At 36.0% G+C, this 23,018-nt stretch overlaps 1 protein-coding gene and 2 long non-coding RNA genes across 4 annotated transcripts in view; 1 reads left to right on the forward strand and 2 right to left on the reverse strand.

Annotated features, from left to right (window-relative positions):
* Positions 1–23,018, forward strand: part of LOC306861931 (uncharacterized protein) — a 1,169,885-nt gene that overhangs the window by 77,828 nt on the left and 1,069,039 nt on the right. The window lies entirely within an intron of this gene.
* On the reverse strand, positions 10,176–12,329 carry LOC306862936. Of its 2 annotated transcripts, none has more exons than XR_013783626.1 (4): positions 12,068–12,329; positions 11,715–11,866; positions 11,425–11,482; positions 10,176–11,314 (listed from the first exon to the last, which is right to left on the reverse strand). It is a non-coding gene; the product is annotated as an uncharacterized lncRNA (long non-coding RNA). The 2 variants fall into 2 exon arrangements; XR_013783627.1 differs by having other exon boundaries at positions 10,412–11,317.
* On the reverse strand, positions 12,677–14,157 carry LOC306862935. The gene is made up of 4 exons (XR_013783625.1): positions 14,001–14,157; positions 13,284–13,517; positions 13,107–13,171; positions 12,677–13,036 (listed from the first exon to the last, which is right to left on the reverse strand). It is a non-coding gene; the product is annotated as an uncharacterized lncRNA (long non-coding RNA).

The following is a 23,018-nucleotide window of genomic DNA, read 5'->3' on the forward strand; positions in this document are numbered from 1 at the left end:
TTAATCACATGCACCATGCTCTACTGTTTGAAATACAATAATAAAACTAGAACTGCACTAGATTTGTTGAGGTTAAATCTGTTTACAACATGAGGGAAGCTGATATTGGTTATGAAACCTGAATGAAATGAACATGCAGTGTCTGTTGCAAAGCTGCTAAGAGATGGACTCATTTTTACTGGTCAGTGATTAAGTAAACCTAATGATTTTGTGTGTCTTGATTCTCCTTCTTTTGAAGCAGATTCTGTGTCTCCTCATCAGAATAATTCTGTATACTTATATGAAGTGAACATTGGCAGTATACCACAGATTTGACTAGATGGCTGCATTCCTCGGTCATTTCAAGGTTTCATTGATGACCAATTTCCTTAAAATCTGGGAGTATTGAATTCTGAGACTGTAAGTATCTAAAATCTGATTTCTATTGCTGTGATCAGATGCCAGCTTTTGTTTTGGGCAGTTGTTGATCTTCCTCCATCTGTTGTTGACTGACTGGACGAGTTGAAAGTGTATAATTTCTTATAGACCCATTTCTTTGTTCTGTCCCACCAGACTTGTGTGTGTAGGTGAGGTAAAGGGGGAAAGCAGGCAGTGGACCAGGCAGATTTTGCGCTTAATTTATTTGACTACTTACACAATTATTTTAAATATATATCATTATATTATTTACAATACACAATGAGTTGGGTTGTGTGAAACTCAAAGATATGTTATACAAAATCCAGTGGTGGAGTGAGATGGCCCTTTTTCGTGAGTTTCCTCAATTTAAACAAAACTTCCATTTATTTATGGTGGCAATGTTTTGGAAGATGCACCATTCTCTTGCCCTGTACAAACCGTCCTCTATCCTCCCCTACTCTTCATATCATGGCTTTATAAAGCTTGGCTCTAAATCTTGCATGTTTTTAAAATCAATACAGCTAAATATAACCCCTTTATGGTTGGCTTTAACAGCCACAATGATGAAATTCCACAAGTCCTTCTGATGTCCAAACACAGAGGATATGATTTCAACAAGCAGGTTGTATCTTACTGCAGCAATGGAATTTTAGATTGTGTCACTTGTTACATATTCACTTAAATGTGTGATTTAACTAAAAATTGGTCTGACATGCTTTAAATGATTTATTTGTCTTGACCTATTGGCTTTTCTCAATCTTTCAGTTTTCCTTCTTTATTTGAATATTGAGAATTTGATATATTGATTTTAGACATGATGGAGGTGAATTTCACACAAAAACAAGCTGGAACAACAGCACTCAAATGATTTTTCACCTGCTCTGATTGTGGAAAGAGTTGCGAACATAGAAGAAACCTTACAAAACATGAAATCTCACACTGGAGAAAGAACATTCACATGCAGTCAGTGTGGAAAAAGTTATAAACTTAAAGTCCCCCTGTACTGAAAATCAAGGTTTTTATGTTGTTTATTTGTCTATGTGGTGTTTTTAATATACTTTTAGACAAACCATGTGCCAATCTACAACATTGCTCACACTGTAAAAAACTGTGCCGTTAAATAACGGTAATGTGCTGGCAGCAGAGTCGCCAGCAATCTACTGTAATTTTACAGTATTCGTACTGTGAAATTATTTTACAGTTTATTACCGTAAAAATGAAATACAGTATAATTCTGTTTTTTTTTTTATTTACAGTAAAATACTGGCAGCAGAGTCGCCAGCAATCTACTGTAATTTTACAGTATTCGTACTGTGAAATTATTTTACAGTTTATTACCGTAAAAATTAAATGCAGTATAATTCTGTTTTTTTTTTAATTTACAGTAAAATACTGGCAGCAGAGTCGCCAGCAATCTACTGTAATTCTACAGTATGCATGCTGTGAATTATTTAACAGCTTGTTTCTGTAAAAATTAAATGCAGAACATTTCTGTGATTATTTCAATTTACAACATTATGGTTACTTTAAATTTACTCTTTATTGTACAAAGGCATAAGTAATTGGATTGAAGATTAATTACTTAATTTATTTCACTTTTTTTTTTTTTTTTTTTTTTTAAATCTAGTGTTATTTTATGCCTTTGTAAAGAGTGAATTTAAAGTAACCAATGAGGTTGTAATTGGATTTACAGTCGAACATTATTGTTCTGTGGGCTACACACATCTACCGGTACTTAAAATACATTATATTGAAATATCTAAACAAGCAAGCACTCAATGAATATAAACCAAAATAAAGTTTTATTTAAAAGAACAGTCAACATTTAACAAGGATTCAAAACAAACAAACACAAAAAATGGTAAAAAACCTGTGAAGACAGATTTTGGCTAACAAACAAAAACTTAAAAATAAAAACAATGGCAGTAAAAAAACAAAAAAAGACAAATATAAAATAAGTTACAAACATGACAACCTGAAGTCATTAAACATTTTAACATTTAACATTTTCTTTTTACATTTTTGGATATACTCAGAACATGCAACAAATTTAGTGAAACATTTTAGTGAAAAAAAATAAATAAAATTGTTCAGGCACTTCTTTAAACATTCCAGTGAGGAGGCTTGTGTACCTTTTAAAAGAGTTCTAGTCCTAGGTGAATGACTTTGTCATTTTACACCTACTTAACCATGACGACCTGGCTGCATGTTGTCTCCTGAGGTATTCCAACTGGTACCTCTGTAAAACATCAGCAAACCATTTGACATAAACATTACACAGGAATTATCAATTCTTCAAACTTTGCAAGCACTGTTGTGGAGAGCAATTTAACATTAACACACACTTGTTTGTAAGTACTACATATTTACCACGTGTATACCAAGGACCGTATGTGTCTTGTTTGTTACCACATAATAGCACATTTTTCCATAGGTGCTACATATTTACCATGTACATATCTTTAGTATGTGCAGTAATGTCTTATTAGTCGCCATATAGGGATACTGTAAGGACCTGCCTGTTTGTACCCACTTGTCCGTAAGTACTACATATTTACCATGTATATACATTAGCAAGTACAGTAAAGTATCTAATTAGTTACCATGTACGGGCACTACCTGTAAGTGACCGTTATTACCTACACTTGTCTGTATGTACAAACTAATTACCATGCATGCACGACTGTTAAGTACAGCCGTGTTTCTTATTTGTTACCATGTACATACACTTCAGGTAAGTACTTTGTGTTACCACTCATTTGCCAGTAGGTACAAGATATTTACCATGTATGTACCAGGGAAATACACGTACTGTAAAATAAAGTGCTACCAGAAAAGCTACAATGAGGAAAAGGAAATTCAAGCAGTCTCACCTCTGAATGAATTCCAGAGTACAGGCTGCTTCTTCTTGATATTGGAGGTTAAACATGTAGTAGATTGCAAATACAGCAGCAAGTCCCGTCAAAAAGGTTGGTGTGATACCTTCAGATATGACACGACCCTCAAGTGTGATCATCCAGCACCCAATAGTTGCCCTGTTTCACCTGAAACTTCCAAGTAATAGCAACATTCATCTCACCTTGCATAAAAATCTGTACATTCACAGAAAAATAGCAATGTAATAGGTCTATCAATGAAATGTATACCAAGTAGAATCAGGCGAGGACTTGTTTTCAACAACGACTAACAGTCTTAGTTTAGAGATGATCTAAAACAAACTTAATAAAACCTGGTGACTGTAAAATGTGTGTATATGTTTGAATTATTCACACATTTTAGCAGTGAAGAGAGGTTTTAAAACCATACACTCACTAGCTCGACAGTTTGCTGAGCATCGATGTCATAACATTACTTCTGGTAATATTACCTGAATAAAATACTGGTGAGGAATATAAGAAATGCTTTTAATTACCTTGTAGGTGCAGATGCAGGTCAATGCCATTGAAGGACATCGGATGGCAAATGGAGATGTGAAGTAGATGTCCTTAGAAACTTGTTTCCTCTTCGGGAAAAAAAAGTGCTTCACAAATGACGTTTGTAAAAATTGTCATCACAAGTACCTCAATGAAAAGGATTTCGGATGCTTGAAAATAGCAAATTAACCAAACTGACAAAACAGCAATGCACTTTAACCAAACTTGTACACTCAATTAAAAAAATACAAATAAAAAAAAATACTGCATTGTACTGTATTTAACATAGCCCACAATGCATTGCAAACAGTAAAAAACCGTATTCCTTAAATACAGTAGAATACTGTTAAAAATTAGCTGTAAATTAACAGCAATTTCTTAAACAGCAAAATATTGCCCAGAATGCATAGTTTTCTACAGTACATTACTGTTTTAATGGAAAACAGGATGTTACTGTCAGATTTTGGCCGTTTTTTAACAGCAATTTTTTACAGTGCAGTATTTTCTCCTTAAAACTGTATTTTTATTATGGCTTTTAGCAAAATACAATTACTAAACGTTTAAATATATTATTTGACTGCTTTCCAGGGGACCCTATTATACCTGTTTTCTATGTGCAGAGAGTGAATGGTCTGATGAGGGACACGTTCTGTTGTCTATCCTCAGTTCACAGAAATCCCCTTCATCATTTTATTGTGATCAGCGTGATAAAACATTTATTGTGGCATCAAACTTAAATGCACACATTAAAGTTCATACTGGATTGAAGCCTCAATTTTGCTCTTATTGTGGAAAGATTTTCACGACTACAAAATTTAAAAGAGGATCTGAGCAGTCATACTGGTGTGAGACATTTTACGTGCAATGACGACGGGAAAGACTTAAAAACACACCATAAGATTAATACTAGAGAGAAACCTTACAAGTGCTCACATCTCCAGGTTCATATGAAAAACGAAGTTGCCTAAGTGAACAAATTTCTTGTTCAGATCCATGATTTAGTTAATAGCTTTATACTGATTGTAGGCTAGCCTACTTTAGTTAGAATAAATTTAAAGGGCTAACATTGCTAATTAACGATGTTGTAATAAATCATTCCTTCATGTCAATTTGTTTTAAAATATTTTTTTTCCCTGTTGTAAAAGAAAAAACTTTTTAAAAAGTGATTATTTCTGTCATTTCATATATTGTGTCTGCTTTCCCTTTTATTCAATTAACACCAAAAACAGAAAGAAAAGGGAATGTAGTTGTTTCTAATGACTGGGCCTATTTGATTAAACCTGAATAATTAGTGCTTGTGAGTGTGTATAACTGCACAGATCCTCTAGATGGCGCTATCTGTTTCATTTCAACCACGTGTTTGTTTATCAGGGTGAGTACATTTATTTCATTATGTATAGGCAAATATGTAAATCTGACCAATTAAACATGCATTGAGCTCGACTAGTGTCCGATGCCCGATGCACTCAGTGTGGAAAGAGTACAAAAGCTCTCTCAAAAATCATCTGCTCTCTCACTCTGGAGTGAGATCATTCAGCTGTGATCAGTGTGATAAAACATTTGTTTTGGCAAAATCCTTAAGAGAACATCTTAAAATCCACACAGGTGTGAAGCCTCACATTTGTTCTTTTTCTGGAAACAGTTTTACTCATCTGCACTCTTTGAAAGTGCATCAGACTGTCCATACTGGTGTAAAACCTCATGTGTGCTTTGACTGTGGGAAGACCTTTGCTACAACCAGTGATTTAAAAAAGCATGAGAGGATTCACACTGGAGAGAAACCTTACAAATGCTCACAGTGCGGAAAGAGTTTTGCTCGGTCAGGATTCCTGAAAATCCATAAGAGAGTTCATACTGGAGAAAAGCCGTACCAGTGCTCCTCATGTGGGAAGAGTTTGCCTGCTTACCTAACCTAATTAAACATAAGAAAACACATTAGCCTAAAGGTGTCTAAGTGAGCAAAGTTCATGCGCATATCCATCACTTACAAATAAATCATTTGAAATTCAGGTTAGGCAAAAAAGATTTTGTCATTTGATAAAATAAATAGAGAAGTTTGATCATTTGACAAAGGCCAAAGTAACGTTTCAGAAAACTAGTGTGTTGCCGTAAATCATACAGTTTTTCAATACAATTTGTATTGAGGAGTTAAATTAATCACATTAACTGCATCTGAGCATTTGTGAATCAATGGCAAAGTTAATCCATAAAGTCATCATTCATATCATGAACAAACCACTGTCTTTTTTTTTTTTTTTTTAGTTTAGCTGTTTAGAGCTTAAAGCATTATTGAGAACATTTTGAAAAGACTTTCTTGCATTGAAGTCACTACATTTATAGATTTTGATTTAAAAAACAATAAGATTTCATGAATGCATTTACTTAAAAAATTAAAAAAATTAATTCAAGGTTTTAAACACCATACTGACCATTGTTCAAGTGTGTATTTATATATTTTTTCAACTAGAATGACATTTTTCAATTCCTATTTAAGTGGACATTTACAATATAAGAGAAAATTAAATTGGTTATGAAACCTGAATGAAATACACGTTCTTTTTTGAATGATTTGTGCATAGCCTATTATTTCTTGTGTTGTAGTCTGTTCTGTAGCAATATGATTTTAATTGCCATTTCACCTTGTATTTCTTATAAAAGTGATATAATGACTAACTAGTCACAGTTAGATTTTTCCACTATATGCTTTTGCATCTGACAGGTTTCGCATGATGCTTCAGTTTACAAGCTTGTGACTTACTTTCTCTTACTTTTTCAGTTCACTAGAATTAACACAATATACTGATCAGAGTCATCATTGCATTTTGATTTCAAAGTTTGTGCATTATACATTATAAATTATAATTTATATAATTCAGTGCAGTTATGCACTCAAGTTTCTGCTGACTTGTGATGCATTCATGATGCAACCAAACTGCCTGCCAGTTTGCACTCAGAGAAGAACTTCTGCTGTCTAGTGGCCAAAGATTGTAACAAGAGCTTGTTCAGGTTTGCATTATTTTTATGCACCTGAATTCATTACTTGCCTTTGGGGAAGTTGTGGCCTAATGGTTAGAGAGTCGGACTCGTAATCCAAAGGTTGCGGGTTCGTGTGTGTGTGTGTGTGTGTGTGTGTGTGTGTGTGTGTGTGTCACCATACTTGGCAGTATGTCACTTCACTTATATTCACTTAGATTTTCAAAGATATCCTGAATTACCACTTGCCTGTTCCACTCCTTGTTGCTCATAATTTGTCAATAAACACCTGTTTAATTATCCATCACGCTGTCTGAGTCCCTCTTCTGTAACAATCACGAAGTCGGATTGCATTATTTTCTCGCACCATTTCAATGACGGCAAGCCCTTGTTGTCGAGTGAAGAGCCGTTCCCTTCCAACTTGAGGAGGTCATCCAACCATTCTGTAGAAAATGCCACCACAAGATGTCATTGGTTAGGTTCTTTTTCACATACTGTACACAGTACTGTAACATCACAATGGTATTCCTTTACATAAATTTCACAGCACTACCCATTTTTGTATAGTACAGTAATACTGTAATATGATACAGAATCATGTGGACAGTAGAAACTTGAAGATATACCTGTTCTCCAGTCGGAATGTCCTTATTATCGATGCTACTGTGTAGCGACAGGTTAGGGTGGACTCTTTGCCCAGCCTCCTTCATGGACAGGCCATGATTTATCACATGGTCCACCAGAGTAGCCCTGATGTCATCTGATACACGTCTCCGCACTGGTCCTCGTCTTTGTCCTCGTCCTCTTCCATGTCCCACTCCTCTCTCTCTTTATCCTCCTCTTACTCTGACTCTCATTGCCTCCATGCTTGCAAAGTTCTCAAAATGGCTTACCTGAGGCCTATTTGTAGTGCTAAGGCTCAGACCGATTGGTGTTCTGTTTTCTGTGCAAGTGTTTTCAGGTGTGTATGTAAGTGCCTACAATTGCCAGATGAGTTTTGCGTTTTGAACAGAGTTTTTTCCCAATGATAACAGGTGATTTCATTTTTGAACAAAGTGTCTAATGTAAGAAAACGTGTATAGTGTTTCGCAATAAGTGTGTTATAGAATTGCAAACAAAGTGCAAAGTTGACAATGTGTTTAAGGTATGCTACAAGAAGTTTAGGTATTGAGGCTTTGGTTTAAGCATTCGGTTTTAATGTGTAAGCAATAGGCAAAAACTGTAACATTGCATTCAAGCTGAATATTTTTAAAGTTTTTCTGCACTGTAGTAAACAGTGAAGCAAAAAACAATGTTTATTTTTTATATATATATAAAAAAACTTGAAGAGAATTTTCCTGGCTGCATTTATTTAAATGTATTATATGTTCATGTGTTATAGACAAACTTTTTTCCTTCAAATGTGACATATGTGAATGCATTTTCTTCATGTGTAGTGATGGGTAAAATATACTGGCAGAAATTATATTTACATATTTATATTTGAAAAAAAAATATATATATTTTTTTTTTATATATAAATATACTCTACTCTCTCTCTTGGCTGTGTGTGTGTGTGTGTGTGTGTGTGTTTGTTTGTGTTTTTATGTGTTTTTATGGATATTGGGTGGCTCCCTGGGGCATTTTTCTCATTTTTACTACATTGTGGCTGTTCTCTCTCTTTCTTTTCATGTCTCTTTGCAAAATATTTTTGATGTACACAAATACGAGGATACCCTAGCTTACAATAAAAGATACTGCAAGTGTCAAAATTCATGATTTAAAATATGCATTAATGTACACTCGTTTTTGCGGTGCATTGTGGGATTGAATGAGAGCACTCGAGAACATCCACTATGGTTTCGAACACCACTGCGGGGAAGTCGTGGCCTAATGGTTAGTTTGTAAAAATGGTTTATTTGCAAAACAAATGTAATTGCCATACCAGCTTTGGTGTCTCTGCTCCATTGCTGTGAGGATTGTAAAGCATTCTCAGTGGTTTGCTGGCATGCAGGGGATTTCATGCGCGAGATAAGCTATCAGCTAAGCGCTCAGAAAAATATGCTGTTGTTGCCAGATCTCGACTGGTAATCACATTGTGGTTAATGTAAAACTAACTCGACTAAATCGAAAGAAAGAAAACTGCAACATCGTAGGCCCTACATGCTTTCTCAAGCAAAGCACATTTTGAAATTCCACTTAAACACATCTTCTTAGATTTTTGGTCATTGACAATGTTGAAGATATAGGTTGGCAACATGCCCGAGTAAACGAATAAACTGATTAAAAATGTTCATGTAAAATTCATGTAAAATTGTAAATTTGAACAAACTGAAGATTTTAGGCTATTGTTCCCTTTATTTTCTTTATGCTTGTGTTGCTTACAATTAAAGTCCTTCTCTGATATTATTGTTGTTTGCAATGTTGCAATGTTAGATAATATATAAAAAATATAATTTTGGTATTTTGCATCACAGATGTGTGTGTGTGTGTGTGTGTGTGTGTGTGTAAGTGGATATTGGGTGTGATTCACATTCCTAAATATTTTCTCATATAAACATTATATCTTAGCCTTCTTCTCCCAGGTAGGAACATGTTCAAACAGGTGATATATGGACTTCCCAAGCAGGCCTATTCCATTAGGCTACTGTATCCAGAATTGTTTGCTTTGGAGGAATTTTTCTAATTTTTATGGATGTGTCTGTTCTCGCTCTTTCTTTGCATGTCTCTTTGCAAAATGTTCTTGATTTACACATAGCATATATACGAGCTTACGCTACAAATAAAAACAAGGCCTATACTGCAAGTGTCAAAACTCAAAACTAATCCTCTGGTTTAAAATACGAATAATTTTTTCTACCCTTCTAAAATGATGTGATTTGAATCAGGAAAACCATGACATCACGAATTTCGGCATTTTTGTAAAAACTCCCATTTTCAATTGTAATGCTCATTTCATATGCAAAGATGTTAGCCAATCACAACAGTGGGCGTTTGCCAGCACCACAGATTTAGTTCTAGATGGTGCCATTGTCTTTTTCAACCTTTTCAACCTCATCTAAATCTGGCTGCAACCATTAATTATATTATTCATTGGGAGAAATCTAAATATGAGACCATATAAACATTGAGGCATTTAGTTATGTGTGCTAAAGCAACACTGGAGCCATGAGGACATAAGGGTGAGGAAATGATGATAAGATTTTATTTTTGGCTGAATCATCCTTTAAATAGATGCGGTCCTCAGCCTCACTCTGTGATTTGGTGAATAATTTAAACAGTTTATTTTTGTACTGATGATAAATAATGATCATGTAATAAAGAAATGATCAGCTGTGGAATTATCGGATATTTCATCCTTTGATGACTGTCATGAAGCATGCAATCAATGAGAAATAATAACACATTTTTCTAAAAAGTAAGCTATTTATTTATAGCTGTCATCAGAATTTTTTATAGCAAAGATTCTCTGTGACACATACTTCTCTAAAAGGTTTAAAATCAGATTTATGATAAAGTAAGAAACATACACTAGTTACACATGATGTGTGTTATCATCAACAGCTTTCTGTCTTTAATCACATGACCTATAACGAAGAGCATTTGTCATATTTGATACTTCATCCTGTGGCATTACACATCAATTTACAGCAGTTACATTTATTATCTTTACAAAAAAGTTACATCTTTATGACAAATTTCTGAAGCAGATTGTACATACAGTATACACAATATTTACATATACACAGTAATTTTGAATATATATAAGGGACCAATGAACATTCCTGGTGGGCAATAAAATAAATTATTATAAAATAAGAAAAAAAGACAAGTAAACAGTCAGTAAAAAAAGAAGAACAATTAATGAACAAATTACGAGCGATAGTGCGAATACAATTGAACAAGGATACAAATGAAAGAAAAACTGTGCTTTAAGTTTAGCAGTAGTTTTCAGGTATGAAATACTATAATGATAAATTAAATATAGCTTAATGCTTATTAAAGCTATAAAGAAGTTAAGATTAATGCAAAGTGGGGGGGGGGTTCACTAAACATTAATTACACAAGGTTTATAAAGCCGTTGTCTCTGGTTTTTCTCCCAACTTACATTCTTTAAGGCTTTTTATTGTAACTCAGTTAAGATCAGTTCAGTAATGTCTGATATGTGCTCTCTGTGTGCAAGCACAGAAAACAGCGAAAACACGGTTAAAAAACAAACAACCAACGAAAAATATACTAGTAATTTACTATTTTCTGCTAGGACATTAACCATTAATTTTACAGACATTTCCATTAACCCTAAAACACAATGCAATGACGTGCAAAATAAAACACCTGTAAAAAATCAACATGGAAAATTCCTTTACAGTAAACTGGTAAGACTTACATGCTTTCTACTTTCTAAATAAACATGGATTTTTGATACAAAGCTGCCGAAGCAGCTCCTGATTGGATGGAGCCAGGTCTGGAAATAATGAACTATTATTGCAGCACCATTTGAAGAAACTTGAGAGATTCATAGAGGTTTGTCTGGTTGGTGTTCAGATGATCTGCTGGAGATTTGAGCAACTGAAGATCAGCTAAACTCTCAGTAACATTAAAGAAAAACATCAATCAATTCAAACTTAGTCTGTCTCTGTATATAAACTGCATCACTCACCTCGTCTTTGATTCTGATACATCAAAATGTGTCTCTGGTCTGTCTGCATCAAGAGAGACTGAAATCACAAAAATAATACTGCTTTTAATTATCCTTAGGCTACATAGATTTTAAGTGCTGGATGAATTATTGCATGTTAGAAGAGATGGATGAAGACGATGACAACAAAAAAGTTAGCTGCTCTCGGTTTATCACTTCAGCTACTGAACAAGTTACTCCAATATCATTAATATCACTATTTGTGATTTCTGTGCAAGTCCTAAATCTATTAATCAAGGATAAATACTCACCGTTCAGAGCCGCATTGAGTTCCATGCTGTTCCTTTTAACAATATTCTCAGTATTTGCTGGTTTTGATCCTCAGGCTTGTGAATGTTCATCCCTCCTCCTCTTCATTTCTCTCCTCTAAGTTTTCCTTATTTTCTGTGTTTTCCCGAACAAACTGCAGTAAATAAATTGTGGGGCATTGTTGTTTTTTTTCTCTTTTTCTCTGAACATTATATAAAAATACCAGTCTTTCAGATATCAACATGTAAACAATAAATATGTCGAAAGGTCCCTGCATCAGTTTAAGAAGACGCCACAGCTTTACAAATCTTAAAAATAAAACTACAAATCAATTGCTATATACAATGAAACTTACAAATAAGCACCGTATTATTAGCTTTAAGATCCACAACGATGAATTAAAGCAATGTCCACAGAAACACACTTTTCGTCTGAATCCAGCAGAGCACGCCAACATTTAATCTGTAGCAAAAAAATGTGTTTACACCTTTAATAGTAGCCTACTTAATTTGGGATGTGCCATGACGTGATCAAGAACTAGCCTATTTCTTAAAAATATGAATCTGTTACTGTTCCGCATAACAATCCTGCTTTGTTTTGTTTTTTGTAGGTTGTGTGCTGGGTCTGCGTGGTCTCCTGCACGTAGTAAGCAGGTGTCGGCAGGTCTCACGTGAGCAGAGAGGAGTGAAGTGTGCCAAAAAAAAGTTGAGAAGCATCATACTGTAGTCATAAACATTCAGGGTCTCATGTTGTGCCCTGTATGTAACATTTGGAAAGTTTCAAATATATGTGTAGCATTCTTATTGAGGCCTATGACTGATTCTAAAATGATAATGAAAATCTAATGATTTTCATTATGCTATAGCCTACCAAAGTATGTAAATCTGAAACCAATTATATTTTTACATATATTAGCTGCTTTGGAAACATTTTGCTGGAGGTGTAAATCAACTGAAACATTTTTATAATTGTATAATATTTATTGTGCACTGATGCAGTGCAAAAACACCATCAACAAAAAAACTAAATAATAAACACAGAAATTAACTAATTATACAATGGCCAAAATGACTAAGAACATAGACACTTGTTCAGGTACATTACATGAACTTTCATAAAGATTTTTTTTCAGTAAAAAATAATACAGACATTAATTTGCTTCTAGCAACTCGGATCGTTGTGCACTTGAACAAGACACTCGACTCCATTTATGACCGTAAATAATTGGATGTGTTTCAGGTTTTCAAAAAAAACACCTTTGTATTCCAGTCTCATTGTGAATCATTGACTGAAAGTGACTTTCTGCCGGTTTAACTGCAGCTTTCTAAAGAGAAAACACAATATCAGGATTTATACTGTGATTTATAGATTTATTCCCTTTATGAATTTCTTACTTCATCTTTGAATTTCTCTGTCACATCAGAACGACACTATGCAGGTCTGTCTTGATCAAGAGAAACTAGAAGAAATGAAGGCAAACATCAGTTTGGAACCAATGCTCTCTACTCTTATAATCATTAACATCCACATCACGAGATACATCATATTATATAATATGTATGTTTTCTTACAAGTTGGTCGAAATCTGTCAGAGCTGTTCATCTGGTGCACTTTTAGATGTTCTCTCAATCCATTTTCTTTCCCTTCCTTCATTGTTTTTTCCTTCTGTGCAGGTTTGACTTCATCTTCCTTTTTCTGCATTTCATTCTTTTCAGTGGCATTTTCTACTGTCATTTCTTTTTGTTTTCTTGTCATTTTACTGTCTGTATGTCATAAAACTCACTTATTTCAGGGATTCAGAAGAGCTTGAATGTGTGAGAGTTGCAGGAGATATAAAAATATACTAATTAAACATGTAATTCTGACTAAACAATAGAAATACACTGTAGTCCAAAGGTTTGAGACCACATTGAAAATCTGAGATTTTAAAAAAAAACTTTTTTCGTTTTTTTAAAGTTAGTTTTATTTGTTAGTTATTAAACAATAGCAACCAATAATGAAAAGCAACCCAAAAGCATCACAAAAAGAAAAAAACACATTTAAAAATGTAAATATATCAAATGAGTGAGACAAATTATTGTCATATAAAATTAAACTGTTTGCAAATGAGTGATTAATGATTATTTAAACTCCCACAAAATTCTCAAATTAATGTGAAAGTGCGACAAAGACTTTTCGCTCAAAGTTAGTCATTTGAAAATAATTTTTAGCTTAAATTAGAACTGTACAAAATCATAATCTGTATCAGGAAATGCAATTCAATTTCATATATTTGACAGCATTCACACTCAAAAAATCCATCCATGTCTCAGAAATTATGATCTCTAAATATTCCTATTTTATTACTATTAGTATTCCTACTTCTGTTTCCGTTAATCATGTATTTAAATCAGTGGAGAAACATCAACCTGCTATCCAGTACTCACAACAAAAATCATCTGATTCAACCAGGAAGTTACAGAAAGTATTTAACACAGCTCGAGTGACGCATGAAGCGACTGAGATCATTCATGAACTGGTCTAGCTGCGTTTATATGCTTTCTTTTTATATCACCCTGCATGGTCTTAGTTCATATCTTACAATTACTGGTGTTGAAGTTAATCTTTAAACAAAGTTCGAACAAAGTCCTCAATGCTTGAGCAAGTAAAACTTTTTTTTCCAAAGTGATGGAAGGAAATCACTAAACTACCAACATAAGCCAACAACATCATGTTTGTGCTTGGTTGTAATATAAATGATGTGTTGGAATGTAAACATAGGCTGAGGGGATTCACCTTGTGAGGTTAAGAGCTGTAAAACCAGTACTACTCCATTGTGTGAGCGAAGTCAGGTGTTCATATGGAGATCAAGTAAACATGCATGAGCTCATCCAAAAAAAAGAGGATATAGTGTTACTCAGAGGTGTAAAGTACTTGAGTAAATGTAATTAATTACTGTACTTAAGTATCTTTTTGGATACTTTGTAGTTGTACTGAGTATCAAAGATATTAGCAACGTTTACTCTCTACTTCACTACATTTCTGAATGAGTATCTGTACTGTTTACTCCACTACATTTGAGTGTTGCAGTTACACATTGCATTTTGCATGGCACCTATAGCTTTTCTGCAGCAGTTTATTTATGATGTGATGTGATGTTTCCAAATACAGGGCAATGAAAGTACTATATCTTGTGCATTTTGCCCTTACCCAAACTTGTCAACAAGACTACTTTATGTTAGCCAGTAGTTGTGAATCACAGGTGTTTTATAAATGAGACGAGGACATGATTGCAGCTGCCAATGCAACATCCAGTGCAAGAAGACTTTGACTTTTTAATTTTACTTAACATTATTTTATTTATCCGTTACACTGAAGAGACCTTTTTGAAGGATATTGTTTTTGCAATTTTGAGGTGTTCAGTTTTATTTTGGTTTCAGGAAATACGCGTGATTGCTCTGCTCACAGCCTCACAAATCAGCTCTTTCTTGTTTTTGTTGCGTTTTCTGTGCCTTGTTTTGGACTTTTATGTCACTTCCTGTCTCCCGTGGTGCTTGTAGTCAGTTTGTATCTTATCTTCAGCTTGTTAGCCTCCTGTATACTGTATATATAATGTTTCTTTAGTTCTTTGTGAGTTGTTGAATGTAATGGTTGTCTGTTTCCCCGTCATTCTGTTCTTTGTTCCCTTTGGTTTTTGGCTTATTATTTGTTCTAGTTTTTCCATGAAATGCCTGAACATAGATCCTTGCATCGGCCTGTTTCCACAGCTTCTCCACAATGTTACAGTTTTTGACTGGCATGTCTCTTTGACTTGAGCATCTTTGAGCCTATATTTAGTATAAGTAAAATACTTAAGTTGGTGGTGCGGGGTGGTGATGGCGCAGTGGATAAGACACATGCCTTTGGTGTGAGAGACCCGGGTTCGAATCCACTGTGAGACACCAATGTGTCCCTGAGCAAGACACTTAACCCCTAGTTGCTCCAGAGGCGTGCGACCTCTGACATATATAGCAATTGTAAGTCGCTTTGGATAAAAGCGTCAGCTAAATGAATAAATGTAAATGTAAGTTCTGTTAAAATCAAAGTTGTTTGGAATTGGTGATTTGTAACTTGCAGTGGAGTAATTTTCACTCTTAAGTTATCTGTACTTTTACTTAAGTATGGTTTTCAGGTACTCTTTACACCTCTGGTGTTACTCAGATCAAATAATGCTTAACAGTGTCTGAATGAAACAATATCTCCCAATGTTTTACTTGTGACCCTCTTTTCATGCTAGGCTATGTATTAAAGGTATGTGTTAAATTAAAACTAAAAAAATTCACTTGTGATCACTAATTAACTCAGTGATGAATGTGTGAATTTTATGATGACACTTATTTGAAGAAATAATGCATCACATGAATTGTCATTATCACCAAATTCAGAAACATTTAGGGGATTTTGTGTAGATCGTCAGAATAACTGCATGAGTTTCTCTGTGAAGTTATGATAGTTTGCCGGTGCTGCAGATCTTCCTCTAAATGTCACCATTTGCTTTCATTTCTACAACATCATCTTGTTCCATCGTGGTTCATGAAACGTCTCTAAACATGTGTTGTTAATCAGACAGTGAGGATATTCACTTTATTATTTATAAGGTTAAATCTCAATCTGACCACTGACTTTAAGAACCGGTTCATTTTAGTGAGTCTAAAACACTTATGAATCGGCCTTAGTGGTTAAACGAATCCTTCGTCATGAGCATCTTGCAATTAACCATTTATAGTTGACGCTCATCAAACCTAAGATTGTTACATATTGTTTTCTTCCATCACAACGTGTAAAGAGTTGCATCACTGAGTGGCTTAGAGCTATGTCACTGCATTTTTGTTTATTTGTTTGATGCACCATATGTACTAGATTTGAGTTTTGTTTTTAATCTGTTCTCATCAGTTTGCCTGTAAATTATTATGCAGCAGTCTGACACACACAAGAGGAGTTTTTCATTTAAATGCAAGTATCTCTGCAGTCCACCCTAATTAATATTCTTTCAGCTTAATCTGCTAAACGAGCTCCATTGACTCCTTCAGTGAAGTCGTTCATGAGAGTTTAAATGCTGGGGAATATTCCCATCTTCCCACAGCTGAGGAAGAAGCAAGCAGGAGAAACATCTGACATACTATTGGAAAGATGGAGTTTAAGGAAGAAATAAATTACAACTGCTACTAGTTAAAATAGGCCTATACAATTTAAGATCATAAATTATATGTTTATACCTTATATTTTGACAAACAATTTGGTAAAATGCAATAAAAATGAAATTGCCATGTTTAATGCAGAATTTGTGTGGTCTGTCCTTGCATGAAGTTATGATTAGTTTATCAGTGCCACAGATGTTCCTCTAGATGTCATCATTTGTTTTATTGCTATAGCCACTCGAGTTGGATGAATCTAATGTGATTCATGAAACGAGCCAATTTGCCTTGTGTATCAGATTGTGATTTTATTTTTACTGGGAGAAATCTAAATCGGACAGCTTAAATGCATTGTATTAATAATATTCATACAGTTCAGCCAAGATAGCAGTGCTTCCTTTTTTTTTAACAATCATGGGCCTATGATTATAAAACATATATAGCCTCGGGAGCGCAGGGCACAAACGAACACTTTTGGACTTTCTCAGTTTGTTTAAATCCACGTGGGGTTCAGAGTATCATTTTTATCCACATTAATTTCACACTTGTCTAGTACAAATATGTTGCTTTGTTTCATAATTACAGTTTATACATTTTTCTTTATTTACCCCAAAAGAATGGAAATGAAATGTGACAACATGCCCCGTAGTTGGGGTACATTGTAACATCTGAGGGGCACGATGTAACATGACAATATATGACAGCTTAAAATGTTATCTGATCTAATGAAATAAACAAAACGAAAAAAAAAAACATACAAGACAAACTAAAATATATTGTCAATAAAATAAATGTGATTATTTTTAATTCTAAAAAAAGCTATATATTTGAAAAAGTTAATCAAAATTTTGATGAGTTTGACAGTGAACACATTGAAACCATGCTTGGAATGGCCCTGATAGCAAGATGTATAGCAGCTATACAGTATAGTTTAAAACAATGTGAGCAAATAAATGAAGAAACACATTCTGACATTCAGAATCTGTCCAATGGAAGGACGCGACGTCACAGGCGGGTGACGTCAGAGACCAGGAAGCATAAAAGCACGTGCGGCAAAGCCGGCGTCAGCCTTCTGTCATTCAGAACCGCGCTCTCTGTGTGTCTGTTCTATTCTGTTGTCTGCTCAAACATTTTCACGAGGAATACATAAAACTGCACTCGATAAGACACTACACTGATTTGCATTCACCAGTATCATGTCTAAGTGGCACTGAGGGCGAGGGCAAGTCAAGCTTGTTCAAGTTGTGCGTTTCTCCCTGCAAACGCTTCATCTCGGCTGGAGACACACACGAGCAGTGCGCGGCTTGCCTGGGAGCGGAGCACGCGGCCGTTGCGTTCGGGGGGTGGGGCTGATTGCCCCTACTGTGGTCGCTGCCCGCTGCGTACGCTCCGCTCCCGAAAATCCTTGTTTGTGGATGGTTCGGGTCCCGCTGCTGCCGAGGCAGAGCGGCCTCTGCACTTGTGGGGCACACAGTTCGATCTGGAGGAGGAAATGGAGATGGACGAGTCCTTATCTCCGTCCACTGCCTCCAGATCGAGCGCCTGCTCCGGGAAAGCTCGCAGAGAAAAGACGGCTTCCTCCAGCGGAGCGGCCCAATGATCCCTGCAGTATGACGAGCTGCTGGAGGTGTTGACTCGCGCAGTTCATAAGCTTAAGATCGATTGGCCAGCCGAGCAGCAGACCGAGCTGCGCCGCAGCAAACTCGACGAACGCATCTTGCGCGCTCGGCCGCCATCTCCGCGTCGGAGCCTGCCGTTTTTTCCCGATCTGCATACTGAGAGGTTTGTAGATCGTGGGGAAGACGTACTCGGCCAGCCTCTTCATTCCCGCGTCTGACTATTATGGGAATGTCGCGGACTCGCGGGTTTGAATGAGCGAGTCTATACCCAGATAGCAAAATTTGTCCGGCCCAGTTCTGGCTGGGCCGGGTGGGCCCCCGGCCCAAAACTGTCCCACACACTGAAAACCGGATCAAACTATTTCCTCTGGCCCAGATGCGGCCCGCATACTGTAGAGTGACTTCTATTATTTTATGTGGCCCAGACACTTCAAGCCAGATCCGGCTGAGACTCGGCTTGGTCCCTGGGCCAAATGTGGCCCAGAAACTGCTAAATGTAATTCAGCAGTGAAACACGCATACAATTATTTAAAAACATTAAGATGGCTTTAATTATAAAGTCACCAAATACTTTAAGTGTATATTAACAAATGCACTTAAGTATAAACATTAACACATTTTTTAAACCACAAAGTAACAAGTAAATTATATTTACTGTATATTATGAATTAATTTGTAAAAACGGATAACTCAGTTTTTAACTTTTTTAAAAATCATGTTTTTTCATGGTGCATTCCAAAAAATCTCAATCAAACTGCAGTCGGGTTATTTTGATTTAGGTAAAAAATAACTAATAAATACTAGCTAACTAACAACAAAAAACATGATTATCAGTTTTTGCAAAAACTCTTCACATATATATGCATATATATACACACTCACCTAAAGGATTATTAGGAACACCTGTTCAATTTCTCATTAATGCAATTATCTAATCAACCAATCACATGGCAGATGCTTCAATGCATTTAGGGGTGTGGTCCTGGTCGAGACAATCTCCTGAACTCCAAACTGAATGTCAGAATGGGAAAGAAAGGTGATTTAAGCAATTTTGAGCGTGGCATGGTTGTTGGTGCCAGACGGGCCGGTCTGAGTATTTCAAAATCTGCTCAGTTACTGGGATTTTCACGCACAACCATTTCTAGGGTTTACAAAGAATGGTGTGAAAAGGGAAAAACATCCAGTATGCGGCAGTCCTGTGGGCAAAAATGCCTTGTTGATGCTAGAGGTCAGAGGAGAATGGGCCGACTGATTCAAGCTGATAGAAGAGCAACTTTGACTGAAATAACCACTCGTTACAACCGAGGTATGCAGCAAAGCATTTGTGAAGCCACAACACGCACAACCTTGAGGCGGATGGGCTACAACAGCAGAAGACCCCACCGGGTACCACTCATCTCCACTACAAATAGGAAAAAGAGGCTACAATTTGCACGAGCTCACCAAAATTGGACGGTTGAAGACTGGAAAAATGTTGCCTGGTCTGATGAGTCTCGATTTCTGTCGAGACATTCAGATGGTAGAGTCAGAATTTGGCGTAAACAGAATGAGAACATGGATCCATCATGCCTTGTTACCACTGTGCAGGCTGGTGGTGGTGGTGTAATGGTGTGGGGGGTGTTTTCTTGGCACACTTTAGGCCCCTTAGTGCCAATTGGGCATCGTTTAAATGCCACGGCCTACCTGAGCATTGTTTCTGACCATGTCCATCCCTTTATGACCACCATGTACCCATCCTCTGATGGCTACTTCCAGCAGGATAATGCACCATGTCACAAAGCTCGAATCATTTCAAATTGGTTTCTTGAACATGACAATGAGTTCACTGTACTAAAATGGCCCCCACAGTCACCAGATCTCAACCCAATAGAGTATCTTTGGGATGTGGTGGAACGGGAGCTTCGTGCCCTGGATGTGCATCCCACAAATCTCCATCAACTGCAAGATGTTATCCTATCAATATGGGCCAACATTTCTAAAGAATGCTTTCAGCACCTTGTTGAATCAATGCCATGTAGAATTAAGGCAGTTCTGAAGGCGAAAGGGGGTCAAATTAGTATGGCGTTCCTAATAATCCTGTATGTATGTATGTATGTATGTATCACAATCTTAATCTTAGTTCTATTTTAACTACTTCTAGATGGCATCTGTCAAGCACTGCTGAACTGCCGGAGACAATTCCCTTTTCCTGAGCAATTTGATCTTCTCTCAGTGTGCATTTAGAGTCCATATGAGAAGAATCACTTTTGAAATATAATTATAAAAATATTTGGTGCCATTTTTAGGTAAAAGAATGCCCTTAAAAAATAACTTTTTTTTTTTTTTTTTTTTTTTTGTATTTCTCAGATTTTCAAATTTTGGATTACATTTTTTTTCAGATAATACCAATACCAAAAATATTCAATTTTTGATTAATCTGAATATTGAATTATTCACTTGAAATTGATGGATCTGAACGTGACTTAGACACCTGTGGGCAATGCTTTATCTTATGTTTTATTAGACTAGATGAGTGTGTGAAATCCCTCCCACATGAAGAGCACTGGTACGGCTTTTCTCCAGTATGAATTCTCTCATGGGTTCTCAAGGTTGATGACTCAGCGAAGCTCTTTCCACAGTGTGAGCACTTGTACGGTTTCTCTCCAGTGTGAATCCTCTGGTGTTTTTTTATGTCACTAGACGTGGAAAAGGTCTTGCCACAGTCAGAGCAAACATAAGGTCTCGCACCAGTATGAGTAATCTGATGAACTTTTAAATTGTAGGGATGTGTAAAACTCTTTCCACAAAAAGTGCAAACGTGACACTTCACACCAGCATGAACTTTAAGATGTTCTTTTAAGTTTGAAGCGAAAACAAACGTTTTATCACACTGATCGCACCTGAATGATCTCACTCCAGCGTGAGAGAGCTGATGTTTTCTCAGGACACGTTTAGATTTAAAACTCATTTCACACTGAGTGCATGTGAACGGTTTTTCTCCAGTGTGAATTCTCATGTGCACATTAAGTACTCCTTTGACAAAGAAACCCTTTCCACACTCGGTGCATGTATATGGCTTCTCTCCAGTGTGAGATCTCATGTGTCTGTTACGGTTTGATTTCTGACTGAAACTCTTTCCACACTGAGTGCATGTATAAGGCTTCTCTCCAGTGTGATATCTCATGTGTACATTAAATTCAGATTTCTTAACAAAATTCTTTCCACACTGAGTGCATGTGAACGGTCTTTCTGCAGTATGAATTCTCATGTGCACATTTAGTTGTTCTTTGAAAAAGAAACCTTTTTCACAGTGAGTGCATGTATAAGGCCTCTCTCCAGTGTGAGATCTCATGTGTCTGTTACGGTTTGATTTCTGACTGAAACTCTTTCCACACTGAGTGCATGTGAACGGTCTTTCTGCAGTATGAATTTTCATGTGCACACTTAGTTCTTCTTTGACAAAGAAACCTTTTTCACACTGAGTGCATGTATAAGGCCTCTCTCCAGTGTGAGATCTCATGTGTCTGTTACGGTTTGATTTCTGACTGAAACTCTTTCCACACTGAGTGCATGTATAAGGCTTCTCTCCAGTGTGAGATCTCATGTGTGCATTAACATCTGATTTCCGACCGAAACTCTTCCCACACAGAGTGCATGTGAAAGATCCTTTGGCTCCAGTTTTTCCAGCTTGTTTTTGTGTGAAATTCTGTTCAGTCTGTGAAATGACTGCATTTCCATCTTCATTTTTAAAATGAGGTTTTTCAAACTGATGCTGCTTGTCTTCCTTCAGTCCCATCGACTCTAAAATCAGCATAGGCAATAAAAAATGACAAAATATAAGTTAACCCTTAACTTAGTACAAATCTAGTTTGTCTACTAGAATCTAGTTTTAGATGCATTTTATACAGTCAAACCAAAATTTATTCAGACAACTTCAACGTTTATTCACTATAGTTTAGAATATGGTATAAAATGACAAGAACTCAAGAGTTAAACTGTGTCAGAACAAATTCGTCTTGATAATGTCAGATAACTTTGATAGAAAGGTGTGTAACGAAACATGGTCAGGTCAAAGTGTTAAATCAAATTTTTGGTTCCAAAATGTTTTTCTGGTAGTCCACAGTATGAAGACTTTTTGGGTAAACAAAGTCACAGTTAACTTTTTTGTTATCCTCGCTTACATAAATTAACTGTAGTGTCCTGCACCCACTTGTAAAAAATAAATTAAATATCTGCATGGTGTCTGAATAACTTTTGTTTTGACTGTTTGTGTGTGTGTGTGTGTGTGTCAGTTTTTTTATGAAGGAAAACGCAAACCTGTTGGTTTATCTGTATCTTCCTCTTTCATTCTGCAGAATAGTTCACAGCAAGAGCTGAATAAAACAGTACAAAATGCGCATTAAAGTCTAATCCATAAACACTCTCTCCACTACAATATTATAGTATTCTAACTTAATACTTGTTATAATGAACAGTAGACAAACATACACATCTTGTACACTTACAAAACTGTCTTTCCGTGAAGGAGTTCTGAAGAGCCGTGATGAAGCGTGAC

This window comes from Barbus barbus, assembly GCF_936440315.1.
Source record: "Barbus barbus genome assembly, chromosome: 43".
NCBI lineage: Eukaryota > Metazoa > Chordata > Actinopteri > Cypriniformes > Cyprinidae > Barbus > Barbus barbus.